This window comes from Mesoplodon mirus, assembly GCF_964341445.2.
Source record: "Mesoplodon mirus genome assembly, contig: SUPER_14_unloc_1, whole genome shotgun sequence".
In the NCBI taxonomy this organism is placed as follows: domain Eukaryota; kingdom Metazoa; phylum Chordata; class Mammalia; order Artiodactyla; family Ziphiidae; genus Mesoplodon; species Mesoplodon mirus.
In genome coordinates, this window is record NW_028295795.1 from 1403146 (window position 1) to 1426563 (window position 23418).

Sequence of the window (23418 nt, forward strand, 5' to 3'; positions counted from 1 at the left end):
TACTGAAAACCACTGCAGAAAACCAATCTGCAATATATATTTTTTTAATTTATTTTTGGCTGCCTTGGGTCTTTATTGCTGCACGCAGGCTTTCTCTAGTTGCAGTGAGTGGGGGCTACTTTTCATTGCAGTGTGTGGGCTTCTCATTGCAGTGGCTTCTCTTTGTGGAGCACGGGCTCTAGGTGTGCAGGCTTCAGTAGTTGTGGCACGCGGCTGAGCTGCTGTGCAGCATGTGGGATCTTCCTGGACCAGGGCTCAAACCCGTGTCCCCTGCATTGGCAGGCAGATTCTTAACCACTACGCCACCAGGGAAGGGAAGCCCCCCAATCTTCAATATTAATATGCTATTAGCCTATCGCAACTGGCTCCTTGCCTCCCGCAGCCTCTGTTCTCAAGTTGGGTGGTTATTTGAGACGCCGTCTAGTTTTCCAAGGACTGTGTTCAGTAGAAATTGAACTACCTTGTGATTTTTTTTTCTGATGGTACAGAGTGAAAAAACATGATTAACTTTGCAACAACAGTAACTGCATAGTATACAATTGATTTTTTGTCTGTCAATATTAAGGCAGGGTTTACTGTAACACTTTGAAAGTGTCACAAAAATTGTTTGTCCCTAGAAAAAAAAATTTTTAGTTGACCTTGAACTTACTGATTTCTAATTCTCTGCATTTTCATCCAGACTTTGGAATGTTTGCCTTCTAATTATTGTAGCATTTCTTCTAAAGTTCTCAGGTAGGGGCTATGCCATATTCTTCCCCCACATCCATGAGGCAAATACCCAGAAAACTTGTAGGAATCTGATAAAATTATCCAGTGTATTATTGAGACAAGACTGACATTTATGTGCTTTTCCCTATTGGTTGCAGTAAAGCATGGTTTCAGGAAAGGAGTATATATATCAGAATATATTAGATCTCTTTGATTTAGAAATCATATAATTGGAAGTTATTGATTGTGAGATTAAAATACCAAAAAGATGAACACCACATCAATGATGTCACTAAATTTTTTAATGGAAATTAGTGTACAGCTGTAAGAATTTGAGTTTTGATAGATTCCTATATTAATCTGAAGCCGGTGAAATGATGACAGGGACTTCCCTGGTGGTACAGTGGCTAAGAATTCGCCTGCCAATGCAGGGGACACGGGTTCGAGCCCTGGTCCAGGAAGATCCCACATGCTGTGGAGCAACTAAGCCCGTGTGCCACAACTACTGAGGCTGTGTGCCACAACAACTGAAGCCTACGTGCTTAGAGCCTGTGCTCCGCAACAAGAGAAGCCACTGCAATGAGAAGCCCGCGCACCGCAACGAAGAGTAGCCCACACTCACTGCAACTAGAGAAAGCCCGCACGCAGCAACGAAGACCCAATGCAGCCCAAAATAAATAAATTAAATAAAAAATTTATTTTAAAAATTTATGACATATCATAATCGCAGGAGATACACAATATGGGCTTTGAGAGGTCACAGATTGTAGCCTTCATAGTATAATCAACCATAAATCTTTGTTAGTGTTTGTGTATGTGTGCATGTGCACACATGTATGTGTACATGCATAAGATCATGTGTAAAGGGATACTCTTCCAGAGTGGTTTTCCTAGGCAAGGAGCATTTTGTGATATTTTTCCATTTTATAACTTCATGTTATATTTTTTTCATTGAATAGTGGGTATTGCCAAAGCAGGAAATTATTTTAATAGAATTTGAAAAAGTATTAAATAATTATCCCTTGCAGTTAAGACCTCATATGATTGTTCTATATTGTCATAAGGCATATAAGATCAAAATTATGGTATGAACTCTGGAAGCCAATTTCAAAAACAAAACAGTTCTCAGATTATTTTGCATACACAGAAAAATTCATGAGTTTCAACAGTTGAAGCTTTATTATTTATGCTGTGCTTTAACTACAGATCCATAATAGGGAGAGGGAAAATCCTGGAGCTAGAAACAAAAGTGGATATACCTACATTGTGGAGGTTTAAAAAAAAAAAGTTTCTCTTGTTGAAAAGATGCACATGAGGAGAGAACTGAGCATAATAGCAGAGGACCCTCTGGATGTGGAACCAGTAAGGACAAAGCAGGTTTGGATGGCATTCCATACGCAGACCAATGGTGGTATTTTTAATATAGTTGGTTAAAGGGCTTTATTTAGCAAGTTACAGTTGACCCTTGAACAATATGGGTTTGAACTGGGCAGGTCCACTTATATGCAGGGTTTTTTTTTTAATAGTAATTACTACAGTACTACATGATCTGTGGTTGGTTGAACCCATGGTTGCAGAATTGCAGATACAGAGGAACCACGGATATGGAAGTCTGACCATAAGTTATTTATACAGATCTGTCTACCCATCCATCCATCCGTCCACCCATCTGTAGAGAGAGAGAGGGAGTGAGTGCACGTGCTAGGTATTTACAGAAGTAGATATGGAAGTGCGAGGATATACAAACACACACATGTGTATGTCATGTATGTAAGCATGTATATCCACGTTTCTATTTCAGGGCTGGAGCAAGGAAAGTGTAGAATGATCCTGGAGAAAATTTACTGTGCCAGAAAGTAGGAAAGAGTGGTGGGACGTGTAAAAAGATCCAGCTTGAAGAGACTCACACTGGGTAAATCTGAGCAATTTGACCCTAAAATAAATAATTATCATACAGAATATGAATAAAAAAAGAGGAAGGGAGGGAAGGAAGGGCTCTCATAATAGAATGCCAAACCATAAACATATAGAAGGAATGACGTAATGTAAAAATCATTATTTACAACCATCATAGTAATGATAGGTTCTGGCAAGAGTAATCAATGAATTATAAAACTACTGGTTGAAAGTTTACAAGGAGCAGGATGCTACAAAACCCCAAATATCTCTCCACGAAGTATTGATCACAACAAGAAATACAGTAGGTATAAATTTGGTGAACACTACCTTAGCCAAGAGGTGAACATTATCAATAACAGAACAAACGAACGTTTTAGATCTCTGGGGTATGATATACTGAGAAGGACGCAACGTTGCTTCAGGATTATTTCTGACAGAAATAAACAACCAGATCTTATCACAAGGAAGCATCCACGTTGAGAGTCTCCTGTTTCACAGTTATGACCACAGGGAGCATAACTGGCCAAAGGTCCCAGCTGCTGCTCTTAAATCCATCACCACGTTTGCCTGGAGGCCGGCCTTGCCCCTGATTGCTCCTGGTCAGCACAGCAGGGATCCTAAGGCAGGCCATTTCTTGGAGACCAGGATTCCTCTGTCCAGTGACCTTTTTTCAAGGACTCTGACAGCCTTGAAGGATTTTACGTAGATGACAAGGCAGTCTCGGATGATTTACCAAATCTTTCTTCCAAATCTTCACTCAGGGTCAGACTTGCACTATGCGCTGATAGTTCTGCCAGCCTTCCAGAGCTCCCTGCCATTTTCTCTCCGATGTTTCCCCCAATGAAATATTTGTTCATTAAAGTCTTTCTCAGCACTTTGCCGTCTAGTTCTTGGAGGACCAGGACAAACCCCAAACCCTAGAAGCATCCCTTTTTGGCTCTTTCTAGTAACCTTCCTTTCCATATGGTAGCCACTAATTTGTAATGGTGTAGATTCACTTAGCCTATTTTGTACTTGATATAAATGGAGTCATGTAATAGGTGCTATTTTGTGTTGGCTTCATTTGCTCCACAGTATATCCATGACATTTATCCATATTGATGGGAGTGGATACCGTTGATTCATTTTCATTGGTGGATATTATTGCAGTGTGTAAACATATCAAAATCTATTTATTAATCCCATTATTGGTGGGTATTGGGTACTTCCCCATTCTTGGCTATCACAGTTAGTGGTGATGTGAGCAATCTAGAATGTGCCTTGTGCACTTGTTTGAGGGATATTTCTATGGGTGGAACCAAAGGGTTATAGGGTATATGTTCAACTTTGGTAGATACAGTTGACCCTTGAAGAATGCATGGGCATGAGGGATGCATCTGAGTCTTTTATTCCATAGATGTTTTTAAAATCTCTCTCACTTTTGGCCCAAGAGTGCTGCGTTTGGGTTTACGGTGTTTCTTAACTTTGAAATAGTCCAATTTTTCAATTTTTTCTTTCACAGTTGGTGATTTTTTTGGTCTTAAGAAATTCTTCCTACTCCAAGGCAAAAAGGCTGTTATCTTACGTTTCTTTCCTAAAGCATCATTGTTTACTTTTCAAATTTAAGTCTGCAGATCTTCTGGAATTTATATTTTTATATCCTATGCAGTAATGATTAATATTTTTCCCATATGGATATCCAGCTGACTGAGAACCAATAGTTGACCCTTGGACAACATGGGTTTAAACTACACAAGTGCACTTATACGAGGATTTTTTTGAATAGTAAATACTGCACTACTACACGATCCAAGGTTGGTTCAATCCTCAGATGCAGAATTGCCGAATATGGAGAAACCGTGTACGTACAGAGGACTGGCTATAAGTTATACTTGGATTTTCAACTTAGCAGAGGGTTGGCACCCCTAACCCCCTTGAACCCTAGTTCAAGGATCAACTGTATTAACAAGAGTTCTTTCCCCTCTCTGCTGCAGTGTTTTCTTTTCTTTCTTTTTTCTTTTGGCCGTGCTGCGTGGCTTGCAGGATCTCAGTTCCCTGACCAGGGATTGAACCAGGGTCACCACAGTGAAAGCGCCAAATCCTTACCACTAGACCACCAGGGAGCTCCCTGCAGTGTTTTCTTTTTACACATTGTTATAATGTCTGTTTCAACATGGATTTTGATGTCTATTATCTTGTCTATCCTTGAGCAAACACCAGACTATCTTATATTGTAGATTTATAGTAAGGTTTAATGTGACTAATATCTTTCTTTTCATTCTTCTTTCAGATTGCCCCAGCTCTTCTTTTATTTTTTATTTTTATGTTTTTTTAGATGTTGGGGGTAGGAGTTTATTTACTTATTTTTGCTGTGTTGGGTCTTCGTTTCTGTGCGAGGGCTTTCTTTAGTTGTGGCAAGCGGGGGCCACTCCTCATCGTGGTGCGTGGGCCTCACTATCACGGCCTCTTGTTGGGGAGCACAGGCTCCAGACGCGCAGGCTCAGTACGTGGCTCACGGGCCTAGTTGCTCCGTGGCATGTGGGATCTTCCCAGACCAGGGCTCAAACCCGTGTCCCCTGCATTAGCAGGCAGATTCTCAACCACTGCGCCACCAGGGAAGCCCCCAGCTCTTCTTGTAGCTCTTTGCTTTCCCACATAATATTTGTAAACATCTCATCAATTTCCAAGGGAAAAAATGCTGATGTTTTTATTGGGGTTTGATTGAGCCTATAGATCATTTTGAGGATTACTGATAGCTTTGTAATATTGAATCTTCAAGCCATGAATATCACTATTTTTAAGAATTTCTCTTGGAGAAAAATAAAAGTGGATCCCATGTAATAAAATGTACATAAATAGACTCCAAAATATTTAAAGGACCTACATGTGAAAGATAAGTCTAGAAAGTTAATTTTTAAAAGGTAGAAATATATTTTTTCACCTGAGGAGTTTCAGAAGCACAGATGTTAAGAAATTATTGGTTTATTATCTTATAATTAAAGATTTCTATTCCATGAAGAACACAAGAGAAAAATTTTAGAAACACGTGCCCAATTAGGAAAGGATACTTGTAATTGGTAAAACTGAAAAGGTATTAATAATCAGAATATGTAATAGAAATGAGGAAGAAAAAGATAGCATCCACATTAGAAAATGGGGCAAAAGTTTTAAGTAGACACTTATAGATGAAGCTACCAAGCATTTGAAAAAAAGATCAAACTTATTAGAAATCAGAGAAATTTAACTAAAACAAGATACTACTATACATTTAATACACTAGCAAAACGGTGATGAGTCGTCCAAATGAAGGTAAGTGGTTGCACAAAAACCTGACGTGCAACTCTTTGGTAATCTGGACTGGTGTAGCCGTTCAGGAAGTCAATCTGGCTATATTATTAAAGTATACATATTTGCTATGAAATAATTTCACTCGGGTATGTGTTCCAAAGAAATTCTCAGATACGTCTATAAACAAATGTAAGAAGATGTTTATTTTATTATCATTGGCATGGCAGTTGGAAGAGTACAGGTAAAATGTGGGTGCAGAAAATGGAACTCTATGAAACAAATTAGATAGAGGGGTGAATGTTTTTTTTGTTTGTTTGTTTTTCTGCGGTACGTGGGCCTCTCGCTGTTGTGGCCTCTCCCGCTGCGGAGCACAGGCTCCGGACGTGCAGGCTCAGCAGCCATGGCTCACGGGCCCAGCCGCTCCACGGCATGTGGGATTTTCCCAGACTGGGGCATGAACCCACGTCCCCTGCATCGGCAGGCAGACTCTCAACCACTGTGCCACCAGGGAAGCCTGGATGGGTGAATCTTAAAAATATACTCCTGAATGAAGGAAATAAACACCAGAATGAATTTTATGACACAATATTATTTATATGAATTGAAAATATACACAAGTGCACATTTTGCACAAGAACACACCCAAAAGAAAACACATCAAACAAATTAGAATGGTAGCTTACGGGGTAGAGAAGGGAGTGGAGGGTGCCATAGGGAACAGGAGGTGAATAAATAAAACTTAATCATGTTACCGTATTTCATCATGCTATATCCAAGATTTCACTTTCCTTGTAGTGGAAAGAAATCCTGTGTGCTATGTTGGCTTAAGTCAGGAATAGTTCTTGGAGGATATTTTCCTGAAAGAATTTGGAACACATTTTTGAAAAAATCTTTGTTTATACTATGGATGATCTTTTTTTGTTTGTTTTGTTTTTTTCTTTAATTTCTGTTTTGTGGGTGTGTGTGGGATCTACTTTATTTTTGTATTTCATTCATCTGATCTTATATTTTTCCATCTGCCTTCTTCAGTTTTATTATTCATTTATTAATTTCCTGAAATGGATGTTTTCTGAATCAATTTTCAACTTCCTTTCTACTTTATTTGTTTTGTTTTGTTTTGTTTTTGTTGTCCTTGCTGTACGCGGGCCTCTCACTGTTGTGGCCTCTCCCGTTGCGGAGCACAGGCTCCGGACGCCCAGGCTCAGCGGCCATGGCTCACGGGCCCAGCCGCTCCGTGGTATGTGGGATCTTCCCGGACCAGGGCACGAACCCATGTCCCCTGCATCGGCAGGCGGACTCTCAACCACTGCGCCACCAGGGAAGCCCCCCTTTCTACTTTAATATATGCTTTTAAGGCTCAACATTTCCCTCTATGTATGTGTTCCAATCTCCAGATCCAATTATGAATTTGAATGTTTCTCTTCATGGTTCTGTCAACGTTTGCTTTATAAAGTATCAGCTGAAGTTATTAGTTTCTGAGAATTTGAAACTTTTATGACTGTGAAGTGTCCCTCCGTATGTCAAGTAATGCTTTTTCCTTCCCCTTAAAGTTCACTTGGTCAAATAGCAATGTCACAGATTTTATAATTACAGAAATAACTTGAGACCTAGGATGTTGATGTCTGTCTCTAGAAAGGATTTTCCCTTGCTTCTGCACGGGTTGTAAGATGCTAACAAAACACGTTCACCTTTACACAATTTCAGGGAATGAGGTGTTTTGGCGTTTGGCTTCAGTCCCTGCCAAAGAAAGCCCAGTTTCCTTCTCCCCTTATTCCAATGGTGAAACTCTTTGGGGTTTACCAGGAAGCCTTCGTGGCTGTTAATGCTTTTATGTCGCTTAGCCTCTTGAAGACGTCCAAAATTCGACTGAGTTTGTACGCCTTTCAATGAACAGAATCTACACTCTTCTGAGGCCTACACAGTAGAACGGCAAGACGGCCTGAGACCTTCTCAGGGATTCCGGAAAGTGAAAACCAGAGTGAAAACATGTAGTCCAGAGCTCGTGCCGGTAGACACCCCCGCACCCACCCTTGCATTCTGGGACATGTAGTCCAGAGCTCGTAAACTCGTGTAGTCCCATATACTGCAGCTACAGTAACGCCTCGCTGTAAAGGTTTACCCGCGGAATTCTGGGAAATATGGTCCAGGAGTTCCGGGTTAGTCGCAGGCACTTCCGCCCCAGGAGGACACGTAGCAGCCATGTTCTGCCTGGTGACGGTGTTTCAGGTCCGCTCTTCACGACCCATTCAAGCTTCCCCTTTGCAGACCTTTCATTTGGGGAGAAAGAGGAGGAGCGGCTAAAAGCGGAGGTTTGAGGGCCTGGAGTGGTGATGTACGTCCCGCGGGCGGAGCTTCCTTTGCGTTTGGTAACGTAGCCGGGATGGGGTGGGCTCAGGTCGTGCCTCCTGGGGTTTGAGGGTCTCCCCGGTTTTCTTCACCCCTAACCTGACCCCGTCCCCCACCTATGAGCTAGCCCTACCGCTTCATACGGCGTCACACTGGGTGAGTTGCTTAACTCCTCTGTGCCTCCGTTGCTGTTCGGTAAAAGGGGGGAAAAAGGAATGCCTTGTTAATATAGTGTTGTGAGGAGAAACGAGATAGCACAAGTAAAAGGTCTACAACTGCCTGATACATTGTTGGTATTAATACTACGCTAATTCGGGAGGCACCCATTTCGCAGCGGGATTCTGTGAGCCCAGGAAGCTGAATTGTCCTGGACTCCTGGCCTGTTTTGGAAGGAGAGGACTTCTAGCTGGTACGGGGGCGGAAGGGGGTGCGGTATGAATTAGTGGGGATGGAAACACAGCCCTGGTATTTCACAGTCTCCTTTCCTTCCCCAGCCCTGGCTTCTCAAAAAGCACTGCACGGAGGAAGAGGCAGCAGAGCCCCACGTGAGTAGGACTTGGCATTCTTCTACTTAAGATATTCCTATAAATTGTAGAACGTATGAGACATGGGTAAGGATGATAACTGAGCCTTGGTCACTAATTTCCATTCTAAAAGCTTTATGCAAATGAACACATTTCCATCAGGCGGTGGCTCTGTGAATTGGTACTGCTGTTTTCTCTACTTTAAGGCAGGGAACACAACCCTGTTGGCCCATCCTCACCCAGATGGTAGGAGGCAGAGCTGGGGTTGGGACCCAGGCAGTTTGAGTCCAGCAGCTGAGTTTGCTAATCCCTTTGGTATATTCTCTTTGAGCATAGGGTACTGGCTAGGATCATATCATGAAAGGAGGTTGGGACTTAATTGTGGGGACCTTGAGAGCAAGGTTTAGGCTATTTTATGAGTGTTTAAGATAGTTTTCTCAACTGGGTCATTTATTTTATTTCAAATAATATGTATATCATAGAAGTAGCATAATCATTATGGAAAAATGCAGATATATACATAAAGAACAATTTTAATTATCTGTAACTTTAGGATGTAAAGATAACAGTTGTTAATGTTTTAGTGCCTTTTTGTCTGGTTACTCTTTGTGTATGTTTCTGTGTAGTGGAGGCTGTTTTTTTGTGGGACTGATGTTACACTGCAGTGCTACTCAAATTGCGTTCCACAAACCAGCGGCATTGGCATCACTTGGATAGAAATGCCCAGCCTTGAGCCCCATTCGAGACCTTCTGATTTATAATTTCTGCGTAGGGGGTCCAGGAGGCTGCATTCCAACAAGATCCCGCAGTAATTCACATGCACGTGAAAATTCGAGAAGCTCAAGAGAGGGTCTTTTCTGGAAACTGAGGCCGAGGAAATTGACCCTGCTGGATGTCACAGATAAAACTGAGCTGGCTTCACCAAAGGCCTACTTAGTCCAATGATTTTATTCCCCCACTAATTATTGTCAACTGTCAGGGCCCCTTTCAGAATCCTGAATTGAGCAGAAGACAGCTAGCAAGTGTAGAGTCAAAATGGAGGTCGTTAGAAGTTGTGAAGATATCTCTCTCCCAAGCTTTGGGGAGTGGAATCATTGCCATCTTTTGTACTAGATCGAACCCGGGCCCCCTGCATTTGGAATGTGGCGTCTTATCCACTGCACCACCAGGGAAGTCTCCCATTTATTTCTTAAACGTTCCTATATTTATAATGATATAATTACAATTCAGATTCCTGTCTTTTTTTCATTTGAATTAGGTATGGACTGTCAAACTATTTTTTATTGTTGTTGCAGAATCCTGGCTTTTATTAGTTCTCTTTACCTCTGTGCATAATTGTCAAAAGGGTACTTCCTGTTTAAAAAGAAACTTAACGTATTTTTATACCTTTTGTAAAAAGTTGTCCATGTCAATTTAAATATTATTGTTGCAGTCACAAAATCTTTAGGAAGACAAGCAGAGATTTTCAGAAGTCTATAAAGACTCTCACATAACAGGGCAACAACGTACGACCTCCACATGTCTGACAGTCTTCTGTTGGTAGAAATCACATCTCTAAGGATAATTTCTAACTAAAATATCATCTGCTTTACCGCAGTTGCTAAGAAATAAGAAATCCTGACAGTGGTGTTCTCAGAGCTTCCTACCTTATGACGATCTCACGAGGTGGATGCCCGTGTTCTCCCCTACTGGCAGAAGACAGAACTGAGGCGAAGAGATGTGAATAATTTGCCCAGGGTGACACTGCTAGTGAATGGCGTAGCCTGATCAGAGCCCATGCATATTGACTCCAAAACCTACTCTGACTTACATGGTCTCTGTTTACCCCATACCCAGAATAAGAATGACCCCTGTGGAAGCTGCAGGCACACTGTGAGGGGGCCACTGTGTATGGCTGGGCAGGTCATTCCTCACACAGCCACTGAGGGGGTTCACGGGGGCATCTGGTATCTGCGTGGGGCTCTGCTCATCAAGCATAATCAGCTGTAGCCACCCCGAGGACTGGGAGCCTTGGTAATTCACAATGAGCACCACGTGGGTTAGTGACTTCTTTTTCTTTAAACCAGTTTCCAGTTTGACTTCTTCTTTCCCTGTCTGTCTTGCTAGGACTCTGCACTGCCCCAGAAGGAGAGAGAAAATGAGCACATTCCAGGTGAGTAGAGCTTGCCTTTCTTGCTGTTAGAAACGCCATTTTTGTACTCAGGTTGGACACAGGTTTTCCTCTTTTTTTTCTTTTTCTTTTTTTTTTTTGATTGGAGTATAGTTGATTTACAATGTATTAATTTCAGGTGTACAGCAAAGTGATTCAGTTATACATATATATACATATATTTTCAGATTCTTTTCCCTTATAGGTTATTACAAAATATTGGGTATAGTTCCATATGGGTTTTCTCTTTCAAGGAGAGTCTAAGCATATGAGGACCTGAGTGTGCCATGTGTGCTTTTTTTAAAATTCCTGTTAAATTTAATTGGTTTCGGTTTTAATTTTTGTTTTATTTCATCATTTTTTTTTATTTTACAAGTAAAAGAAAAATTAAGGGAAATGAAGGACATCTTCCAGTCTACTGCTTACCTGCTTACAAATTAGCTGCTTTTATATTTCTGTAATCTCTTCATCATATGTATTCATGGATGTGTATTTGTATTTATAACATAGATACAGTTTTAAATTGTTTTTTTCATTTAATACTAGCTAACATTCACTTTTAATTGCTTTATCATGTTCCTGCAAACTTATGCACCTATTTTTTTTTTTTTTTCTGGTATGCGGGCCTCTCACTGTTGTGGCCTCTCCCGTTGCGGGGCACAGGCTCCGGACGCGCAGGCTCAGCGGCCATGGCTCACGGGCCCAGCTGCTCCGCGGCATGTGGGATCTTCCCGGACCGGGGCACGAACCCGTGTCCCCTGCATCGGCAGGCGGACTCTCAACCACTGCGCCACCAGGGGAGCCCTGCACCTATTCTTTAAACTATTCTTTATGCACAGACATTTAGTTTAAAGACTTCTCCTGTTTTAGGAGCACTACAGTGACAGTGTTCCTGATTTAACCTTTTTCTCAAAATATCTGTTCTGAAGAATATTGCCCCTTTTTGCCCTTAACATAGTAGGTTTAGGTATTCAGAATTTAAGAGGTATGTTTTACATGTGGTGCCTTGGATGTTTTTTGGTAGAATATCCAAATACGGCAGAGCACAGCAGGATCAAACTGCTGCTTCACGCAGAAAAAATCATGTATTGTTAGAAGTTTTCTCACGACCAGAGTTAGATTCAGTCTTCCCCATGCTTGAGTCAGACCCTTTGTGTATTTTATTTACCGATTTGTTTCTTTTTCCATCTTATATTTTTTTCTAATCAGAGTAATGCATGACCTTAGTTTAAAAAGTCCAGTGGTACTTAAAGCACTTGTCACTGCATAGACAGCTCAGAACAATTGTATAAAGAGGTGCTTGGTTTCATCTTTGTTTTAAATATAAAGAATCGGGGTTGTGAAAAAAGGAGGAACCAACTCAGACTCACCCAGAAAACCAAGGGTCTGGAGTCAGAGTATTGCATTCAAGCGAAAGACAGAAACGGGGAAAGAGAGAGTTTTCATTCAGAGACCTGGCATGGCCTTTTGGTTAGTTTCCACATATAACACTCCTTCTCAGCTGGTTCCCACCTCAGTGAGAAAGCAGGTGCCATCAAATACTGCCAGGACTAAATTGGTAACTGTTTCTGGGGCACTTGGCAATAATAATTAAACAGTGAAAGCTTTTTAGTTCAGGATCCAGTGGTTAGAATTCTAGGGAGTTTACTTATGAGTTGTCTGAGAGCCCCAGGTAAACACACAAAGCTTTCTCTTTCATAGCTGCACGTCCAGTGAGGCTGAGGAAAGTCAGTGTGTGGCATTGGCAGGATGGAAGGAGGGGGTGCTGGGAAGTCTGCACACCTCACAGGAGCCGGAGCAACTTCCCATCCTCCTCGTCTCCTCGGGGCTGCCCCTCTTCCACTGGCCACTGGGTATAAGATTGAGGTGGTGTTGTTTGCCGTAGGAGGCGGTGACCTTCAAGGACGTGGCCGTGGCCTTCACAGAGGAGGAGCTGGGGCTGCTGGACTCGGCCCAGAGGAAGCTGTACCAGGATGTGATGGTGGAACACTTCGGGAACCTGGTCTCAGTGGGTGAGGACAGCCTTTCTCTGCGAGTGTCTTTGTGACCTTGGTGTTTCAAGGCTTTGGGCCTCTTGAGGTGGTTCCCTGAGTTTGGGGACCAGACTTTTGCAATTCCTGTGGGACACGAGAGGATGTCTCTGGTCTTTCCAAACAGTGTGTTTCAGGTCCTTTTCAATTATTTTGTAAAAGAACTGTAAATCGGCAGTATCTTGCTGTACCTTGTGTATTCTTCTTCAGATTTCCCTCCCTGCCATTAGTGGATCATAAAGCCAATTTATTGAGCCCTACGTGTGACTTTTTAATGAAATAAAATAGTATAGAAAATATCAGAGTTTCTTAGGAAGAGTACAACACATTGCAGCAGAAACTCTGGGCGATGGCATGAGTGGTGTGAGAGCCAGTGGGAACAGATTTCATGAAAAGAGACATTGGTTAGATATAGGTCATTCAAGCTTCGTTTTAGTAATGTATACTTTTCTACCTGTGTATCTAGGTTGTGAAATAAATGCTGTTTCTTCAGTGGGTCGTGATACAAAGTTTGAAAAACACAGCTTTCAATACCTTGAATATGCAGTTGGAACTCAAATTTCTAGTAAACTTTCGCTCTAGCCCGTTCATGTTAACTTGTGACTTTGCATGTTCTCATTCTTCAAACGAGATACAAAACATATAGAAAGAGAAGAGAGGCTTTGGTTGATGAATTCAGCAACCCAGATAGAAATTTAGGTGAGAACAAAGCAGCCGTGAGTTCCTGTGGTTAGCTCTCTATCTGTTTTGCTTCTCACCAGCCCTGTGCTGTCCATCACCTGGTCCCAGTTGGAAATCTCTTTCCAGGATTATTGCATAGTCTTTGTACTGGTCACCTGTTGCCACCCTTCTCCTCCCACAGTTTGTTCTTTAGGTGGCAAAGTGATCTTTTGTAACTTTAAGTCAGGTTATGTTCTTGTTTCAGAATTCTCTTGTGGCTTCTTTTACTTAGAATAAAAACCACTTAAAGTGGCTTCTAGAGCCTTCTGTGGGCTGCTGTTCGTTCTCCACCACCTCCCTGAATACACCACCTCTCCTCCCTCTTACCCTATCTTTTCCAGACCTGCAAAGGATGCTTCTGCCACAGAGCCTTTTCCTGGTCCTTCTCTCTGCCTGGAATACTCTTTCACCTGTAATCTTTTAGGCCTCTACTTCTTTCAGTCAGTCGCCTTAAAGATGAGGAGGTGGCTGTCCTCTGACCACCCTATGGAAAATACAGTCCTCTCTTTCTTACTCTCTCTGCCCTGCCTTGTTTTGTCTCTAAGCGTTTCACTCATGTACATTTTGTTCACCTGTTTCTCACCTCTCTTTCTTCCACTGGAGGGTAATCCAGGAGTGCAGGAGGAATTCGGTCTGTTATATGTTTATTGCTCACTAGCCTCAGTGCTTAGCATAGTCTTGGTACATGACAGGAACTCTTAAATATTTCTTGAATAAACGAATGAGTTAATGGATAGAGAAATTAGCCTTCCATGAAAATAGCTAGTAGGCGGTGAACAAATCCGAGTGAATAAGGGATATTGCTAAATGTTTTTTTGTCTTCAAATGAATTCCTAGCCTAATTCTAACTTCTCAGGTGCCCATGATGTGTGTATGTGTGTGTTTGCCTTTCTGTACAAGTTGGCCCTCATCAACTTGCACAAAAAATATGTACAGAACCTGTAATTATAACCAAACTGAGTAAAATGCTTTCCCTGTGACTTTCCTTGAGCTCTCAGTAGCAGAGCAAATTCATTTGGGGAGGATATACTGTTTTGAATGAGGATTCTTATGTCTACTTCTTAGGTAACCCTCCCATAGAAGGAAAGAAATTTCTACTTCCTTATCCCTTATACCAGGGGAGAACAGGTCTCAGAAAACAGCCCCCTGGTGAGTTAGCCTTTCCCTTAAAAGATTTGCCCCGCTGTGTCCCATTTGCCTCCTCCAAAGCCCACCTCACTAATAAGAAATCGATCTTTGTTAGCTGTACAAACATTTTGTGTGTGTGTGTGTGTGCATTTGTATGTATCTTGTAGAAGGCATTTTAGATAATGTCACCTTGAGTGCTTTGATCATTCTTTAATAGTTTCTAGTCTGTTTCTTCTCAATACTTATCACAGGCTATGGAATTTATTCCCAGCTCACTCATAAAGCCCATTCTTCACTTTGGAACTCATTCTTGTTAAAGACCAATGTATCTGTGTCCAAAAATTTTCCATGCTGTTTTTAAAGAGACAGCATTCTTCCCTAGCCTCTACATTTTGACTCCTGCTTGGCAGGGGGAGTGGAGGAACATATTAGGCAGCACAAATGCCTGAGAAGGATCCAGTGCATAGGTCTTCATGCTTTTTTTTAACCCCACTGATTCTTAGACCCTTTTTTTTTTTTTTTCCCCGTACGCGGGCCTCTCACTGTTGTGGCCTCTCCCGTTGCGGAGCACAGGCTCCGGACGCGCAGGCTCAGCGGCCATGGCTCACGGGCCCAGCCGCTCCGCGGCATATGGGATCCTCCCAGACCGGGGCACGAACCCGCATCCCCTGCATCGGCAGGCGGACTCTCAACCACTGCGCCACCAGGGAGGCCGACCCTTTTTTAAAATTAATTAATTGTTGGTTGCATTGGGTCTTGGTTGCTGCATATGGGCTTTTCTCTCGTTGTGGTGAGTGGGAGCAGCTCTTCGTTGTGGTGCGCAGGCTTCTCAGTGCAGTGGCTTCTCTTGTTTCAGAGCACGGTCTCTAGGAACGCGGGCTTCAGTAGTTGTGGCACGTGGGCTCAGTAGTTGTGGCTCACGGGCTTAGTTGCTCTGCGGCATGTGGGATCTTCCCGGACCAGGGCTCGAACCTGTGTCCCCTGCACTGGCAGGCAGATTATTAACCACTGTGCCACCGGGGCAGTCCCGGTTTTTAGCCCCTTTCATATCCTCCTCAGCACTAACCCCCTTGGTGTGCTGCCGCCTCGGGTGCAGCCTTTCAACTTAAGCCAAACTGTACTTTCCAGTCCTTTTCCTGTATCTGATACCTGACTTGTAAAAGCTGTTTCGCTTCTCTGACTTGGTTCAAACTTAACCTGGGATTCAGAATTGTAGAGAATCCTAGAAATCAAACTGAGTTCACCTGTGCATGCATTTCTTGAGCCCTGACTAACTGCTAGGCACTGTTAAAGCTGTGAGCACAGCAAAATGCTTGTCTTTATTGATACTGTGTTATGGTAGGAATGACATGTAATTTTTGAAAGATGATTGAAATAGTATGTCAGAGTAGTCATTTGGTTTTAAATGGGTTTCATTAATGCTAAGTATTTGGGAGTTTAACAGACCATCTCTTGGTTTCTGTTAGTATATAAACCAGAGAACTTCATTTGTTGTGCGAAAGATAAGCTGAACCATCCTGAGGTTCATTAAAGTCCCATACTGTGTCTTAAGTGTAAAATCTTGAATCTTTGAACAAAGCTTTCACGTGTCCACATCTCTGAATTCTCTGTCCCTCTAGAAGAAAACAATCAAAGTGAGTTGAGGGCCGTTCAAGACAGAGGATCACGTGAAGAGCTTTCCTGCTGGCAAATCTGGCAACAAATTGCAAATGACTTAACCAGATGCCAAGACTCCATGATAAATAGTTGTCAGTTCCACAAACAAGGTGATTCCCCCTGCCAGATTGGGGCAGGACTCTATTCAAATTTCTGAAGATGAGAACCGTATATTAAATGATAAAGCAGGTGATCCCAGTAGTCCTGGAAATCCAAGGTTTGCAACTTTGAGAGCCCAGGATTCTTGGAGGAAAACTTCATTGGCTGAGTCACAGAATTATCAGAATAGACACCAGCAAATTTCCATGAAAAATAAACTGTGTCAGTGTAAAGAGGATGTTGACACCATCAGTTGGATTTCACATCACCTTGATGCTCATGGAGTACACAAGGGTCAAAAACCTTACGGCTACAGTGATTATAGAAAAGATAGCACGAGGGTTTCAACACTGGATCAGAATACTATGATTCACACGGGACAAAAACCTTACCAGTGTAATGAATGTAAAGAAACCTTCACCGATCTCTCCACCTTTGATCTTCACCAGCAATTACACTCAAAAGAGAAGTCTCATACGTGCAGTGAGTGTGGAAAAGGCTTCCGTTACAGCTCGGTTCTTCATATTCATCAGAGAGTTCACGTGGGAGGAGAACACAGTGAGTGTGATGAGTGTGGCAAGGAGTTCAGTCAGAGCTCCCAGCTGCAGACTCCTCAGAAAGTCCACACTGTAGAGAAACCATTCAAATGTGGGGAATGTGGGAAAGGCTTCAGTCGTAGGTCAGCACTTAACTATTCATTGTAAAGTCCACACGGGAGAGAAACCTTATAATTGTGAGGAGTGTGGGAGGGCCTTCAGTCAGGCCTCTCACCTTCAGGACCATCAGAGAGTCCACACTGGGGAGAAACCATTCAAATGTGACACATGTGATAAGAGCTTCAGTCGGAATTCACACCTTCAGTCCCATCAGAGAGTCCATACGGGAGAGAAACCGTACAAATGTGAGGAGTGTGGGAAGGGCTTCATTTGTAGCTCAAATCTATACATTCATCAGAGGGTCCACACAGGAGAAAAACCCTACAAATGTGAGGAATGTGGGAAAGGCTTTAGTCGGCCTTCAAGTCTTCAGGCCCATCAGGGAGTCCACACTGGAGAGAAATCATACATACGTAATGTGTGTGGTAAAGGCTTTACTCTGAGTTCAAACCTTCAGGCACATCAAAGAGTCCATACAGGAGAGAAACCATACAACTGTAAGGAGTGTGGGAAGAGCTTCAGGAGGAACTCCCATTATCAAGTTCATCTGGTTGTCCACACAGGGGAGAAGCCCTATAAATGTGAGGTATGTGGGAAGGGCTTCCGTCAGAGTTCATATCTTCAAATCCATCAGAAGGCCCACAGTGTAGAGAAACCTTACAAGTGTGAGGAGTGTGGGCAGGGCTTCAATCAGAGTTCACGACTTCAGATCCACCAGCTGATCCATACCGGTGAGAAACCATACAAATGTGAAGAGTGTGGGAAGGGATTCAGTCGTAGAGCAGATCTTAAAATTCATTGCAGAATCCACACCGGAGAGAAACCGTATAATTGTGAGGAGTGTGGGAAAGTCTTCAGGCAGGCCTCAAATCTTCTGGCCCATGAGAGAGTCCACAGCAGAGAAAAACCATTCAAATGTGAAGAGTGTGGGAAGAGCTTTGGTCGGAGTTCACACCTTCAAGCCCATCAAAAAGTCCACACTGGAGAAAAGCCATACAAATGTGAGGAGTGTGGGAAGGGCTTCAAGTGGAGCCTGAACCTCGACATGCATCAGAGGGTCCACACAGGAGAGAAACCATATAAGTGTGGGGAGTGTGGGAAGCACTTCATTCAGGCCTCAAGTCTTCAGCTTCATCAAAGCGTCCACACTGGAGAGAAGCCGTACAGATGTGACAGATGCAGTAAGGTCTTCAGTCGGCCTTCACAGCTACAGTCTCATCAAAGAGTGCACACAGGGGAGAAGCCTTACAAGTGTGAGACCTGTGGTAAGAGCTTCAGTTGGCGCTCCAATCTTATAAGTCATCACAAAATGCATACTGGGGACACATTTTATGAAAGCAGCGAGAGTGGTAAGAACATCAAGGAACTGTCAGAGGATAGAAGTTCTACAAAATGTTGTTTTCAAAAAACTCACGTGCAACGTGAATTCTTGCAAGCGTCAGGTCTCATAGGAGAGAAAGTATTTTAACTTAGTTGGTGTTGAAGCAGTAGCTAAACAGATCCTAGTGTTCAGCAGAGCACACAGCAGAGATCCCTTCTGAGTGGTGCAGTAAGGGCTGCATTCAGAACTTTGACATTTATCAGATGTCACTTAGGAGATAGCACTTAGAAAGGAAAAGAGTTTGGTCTGGGCTTTAACAAAAGTGTAAGGATGAGCTAGTCAAAATTGATGTCCGTGAGAATGTGCGCTCCATGAGGGCAGGGACTTGGCTGCTGAATGTACACAACCTTATCATTGACTAGTGCTTTTAGGTGTGCTCAGTACTTGTGTTTTAAATAAACCAAAAGGGGGAAATGTATAATATATGAAAGTTGTATCCAGATGGGGAAACCTGCAAAATAAAATTAATTCAGGACATGAACTTTTGTTGAAATACTGAAAACCACTGCAGAAAACCAATCTGCAATATATATTTTTTTAATTTATTTTTGGCTGCCTTGGGTCTTTATTGCTGCACGCAGGCTTTCTCTAGTTGCAGTGAGTGGGGGCTACTTTTCATTGCAGTGTGTGGGCTTCTCATTGCAGTGGCTTCTCTTTGTGGAGCACGGGCTCTAGGTGTGCAGGCTTCAGTAGTTGTGGCACGCGGCTGAGCTGCTGTGCAGCATGTGGGATCTTCCTGGACCAGGGCTCAAACCCGTGTCCCCTGCATTGGCAGGCAGATTCTTAACCACTACGCCACCAGGGAAGGGAAGCCCCCCAATCTTCAATATTAATATGCTATTAGCCTATCGCAACTGGCTCCTTGCCTCCCGCAGCCTCTGTTCTCAAGTTGGGTGGTTATTTGAGACGCCGTCTAGTTTTCCAAGGACTGTGTTCAGTAGAAATTGAACTACCTTGTGATTTTTTTTTCTGATGGTACAGAGTGAAAAAACATGATTAACTTTGCAACAACAGTAACTGCATAGTATACAATTGATTTTTTGTCTGTCAATATTAAGGCAGGGTTTACTGTAACACTTTGAAAGTGTCACAAAAATTGTTTGTCCCTAGAAAAAAAAATTTTTAGTTGACCTTGAACTTACTGATTTCTAATTCTCTGCATTTTCATCCAGACTTTGGAATGTTTGCCTTCTAATTATTGTAGCATTTCTTCTAAAGTTCTCAGGTAGGGGCTATGCCATATTCTTCCCCCACATCCATGAGGCAAATACCCAGAAAACTTGTAGGAATCTGATAAAATTATCCAGTGTATTATTGAGACAAGACTGACATTTATGTGCTTTTCCCTATTGGTTGCAGTAAAGCATGGTTTCAGGAAAGGAGTATATATATCAGAATATATTAGATCTCTTTGATTTAGAAATCATATAATTGGAAGTTATTGATTGTGAGATTAAAATACCAAAAAGATGAACACCACATCAATGATGTCACTAAATTTTTTAATGGAAATTAGTGTACAGCTGTAAGAATTTGAGTTTTGATAGATTCCTATATTAATCTGAAGCCGGTGAAATGATGACAGGGACTTCCCTGGTGGTACAGTGGCTAAGAATTCGCCTGCCAATGCAGGGGACACGGGTTCGAGCCCTGGTCCAGGAAGATCCCACATGCTGTGGAGCAACTAAGCCCGTGTGCCACAACTACTGAGGCTGTGTGCCACAACAACTGAAGCCTACGTGCTTAGAGCCTGTGCTCCGCAACAAGAGAAGCCACTGCAATGAGAAGCCCGCGCACCGCAACGAAGAGTAGCCCACACTCACTGCAACTAGAGAAAGCCCGCACGCAGCAACGAAGACCCAATGCAGCCCAAAATAAATAAATTAAATAAAAAATTTATTTTAAAAATTTATGACATATCATAATCGCAGGAGATACACAATATGGGCTTTGAGAGGTCACAGATTGTAGCCTTCATAGTATAATCAACCATAAATCTTTGTTAGTGTTTGTGTATGTGTGCATGTGCACACATGTATGTGTACATGCATAAGATCATGTGTAAAGGGATACTCTTCCAGAGTGGTTTTCCTAGGCAAGGAGCATTTTGTGATATTTTTCCATTTTATAACTTCATGTTGTATTTTTTTCATTGAATAGTGGGTATTGCCAAAGCAGGAAATTATTTTAATAGAATTTGAAAAAGTATTAAATAATTATCCCTTGCAGTTAAGACCTCATATGATTGTTCTATATTGTCATAAGGCATATAAGATCAAAATTATGGTATGAACTCTGGAAGCCAATTTCAAAAACAAAACAGTTCTCAGATTATTTTGCATACACAGAAAAATTCATGAGTTTCAACAGTTGAAGCTTTATTATTTATGCTGTGCTTTAACTACAGATCCATAATAGGGAGAGGGAAAATCCTGGAGCTAGAAACAAAAGTGGATATACCTACATTGTGGAGGTTTAAAAAAAAAAAGTTTCTCTTGTTGAAAAGATGCACATGAGGAGAGAACTGAGCATAATAGCAGAGGACCCTCTGGATGTGGAACCAGTAAGGACAAAGCAGGTTTGGATGGCATTCCATACGCAGACCAATGGTGGTATTTTTAATATAGTTGGTTAAAGGGCTTTATTTAGCAAGTTACAGTTGACCCTTGAACAATATGGGTTTGAACTGGGCAGGTCCACTTATATGCAGGGTTTTTTTTTTAATAGTAATTACTACAGTACTACATGATCTGTGGTTGGTTGAACCCATGGTTGCAGAATTACAGATACAGAGGAACCACGGATATGGAAGTCTGACCATAAGTTATTTATACAGATCTGTCTACCCATCCATCCATCCGTCCACCCATCTGTAGAGAGAGAGAGGGAGTGAGTGCACGTGCTAGGTATTTACAGAAGTAGATATGGAAGTGCGAGGATATACAAACACACACATGTGTATGTGATGTATATAAGCATGTATATCCACGTTTCTATTTCAGGGCTGGAGCAAGGAAAGTGTAGAATGATCCTGGAGAAAATTTACTGTGCCAGAAAGTAGGAAAGAGTGGTGGGACGTGTAAAAAGATCCAGCTTGAAGAGACTCACACTGGGTAAATCTGAGCAATTTGACCCTAAAATAAATAATTATCATACAGAATATGAATAAAAAAAGAGGAAGGGAGGGAAGGAAGGGCTCTCATAATAGAATGCCAAACCATAAACATATAGAAGGAATGACGTAATGTAAAAATCATTATTTACAACCATCATAGTAATGATAGGTTCTGGCAAGAGTAATCAATGAATTATAAAACTACTGGTTGAAAGTTTACAAGGAGCAGGATGCTACAAAACCCCAAATATCTCTCCACGAAGTATTGATCACAACAAGAAATACAGTAGGTATAAATTTGGTGAACACTACCTTAGCCAAGAGGTGAACATTATCAATAACAGAACAAACGAACGTTTTAGATCTCTGGGGTATGATATACTGAGAAGGACGCAACGTTGCTTCAGGATTATTTCTGACAGAAATAAACAACCAGATCTTATCACAAGGAAGCATCCACGTTGAGAGTCTCCTGTTTCACAGTTATGACCACAGGGAGCATAACTGGCCAAAGGTCCCAGCTGCTGCTCTTAAATCCATCACCACGTTTGCCTGGAGGCCGGCCTTGCCCCTGATTGCTCCTGGTCAGCACAGCAGGGATCCTAAGGCAGGCCATTTCTTGGAGACCAGGATTCCTCTGTCCAGTGACCTTTTTTCAAGGACTCTGACAGCCTTGAAGGATTTTACGTAGATGACAAGGCAGTCTCGGATGATTTACCAAATCTTTCTTCCAAATCTTCACTCAGGGTCAGACTTGCACTATGCGCTGATAGTTCTGCCAGCCTTCCAGAGCTCCCTGCCATTTTCTCTCCGATGTTTCCCCCAATGAAATATTTGTTCATTAAAGTGTTTCTCAGCACTTTGCCGTCTAGTTCTTGGAGGACCAGGACAAACCCCAAACCCTAGAAGCATCCCTTTTTGGCTCTTTCTAGTAACCTTCCTTTCCATATGGTAGCCACTAATTTGTAATGGTGTAGATTCACTTAGCCTATTTTGTACTTGATATAAATGGAGTCATGTAATAGGTGCTATTTTGTGTTGGCTTCATTTGCTCCACAGTATATCCATGACATTTATCCATATTGATGGGAGTGGATACCGTTGATTCATTTTCATTGGTGGATATTATTGCAGTGTGTAAACATATCAAAATCTATTTATTAATCCCATTATTGGTGGGTATTGGGTACTTCCCCATTCTTGGCTATCACAGTTAGTGGTGATGTGAGCAATCTAGAATGTGCCTTGTGCACTTGTTTGAGGGATATTTCTATGGGTGGAACCAAAGGGTTATAGGGTATATGTTCAACTTTGGTAGATACAGTTGACCCTTGAAGAATGCATGGGCATGAGGGATGCATCTGAGTCTTTTATTCCATAGATGTTTTTAAAATCTCTCTCACTTTTGGCCCAAGAGTGCTGCGTTTGGGTTTACGGTGTTTCTTAACTTTGAAATAGTCCAATTTTTCAATTTTTTCTTTCACAGTTGGTGATTTTTTTGGTCTTAAGAAATTCTTCCTACTCCAAGGCAAAAAGGCTGTTATCTTACGTTTCTTTCCTAAAGCATCATTGTTTACTTTTCAAATTTAAGTCTGCAGATCTTCTGGAATTTATATTTTTATATCCTATGCAGTAATGATTAATATTTTTCCCATATGGATATCCAGCTGACTGAGAACCAATAGTTGACCCTTGGACAACATGGGTTTAAACTACACAAGTGCACTTATACGAGGATTT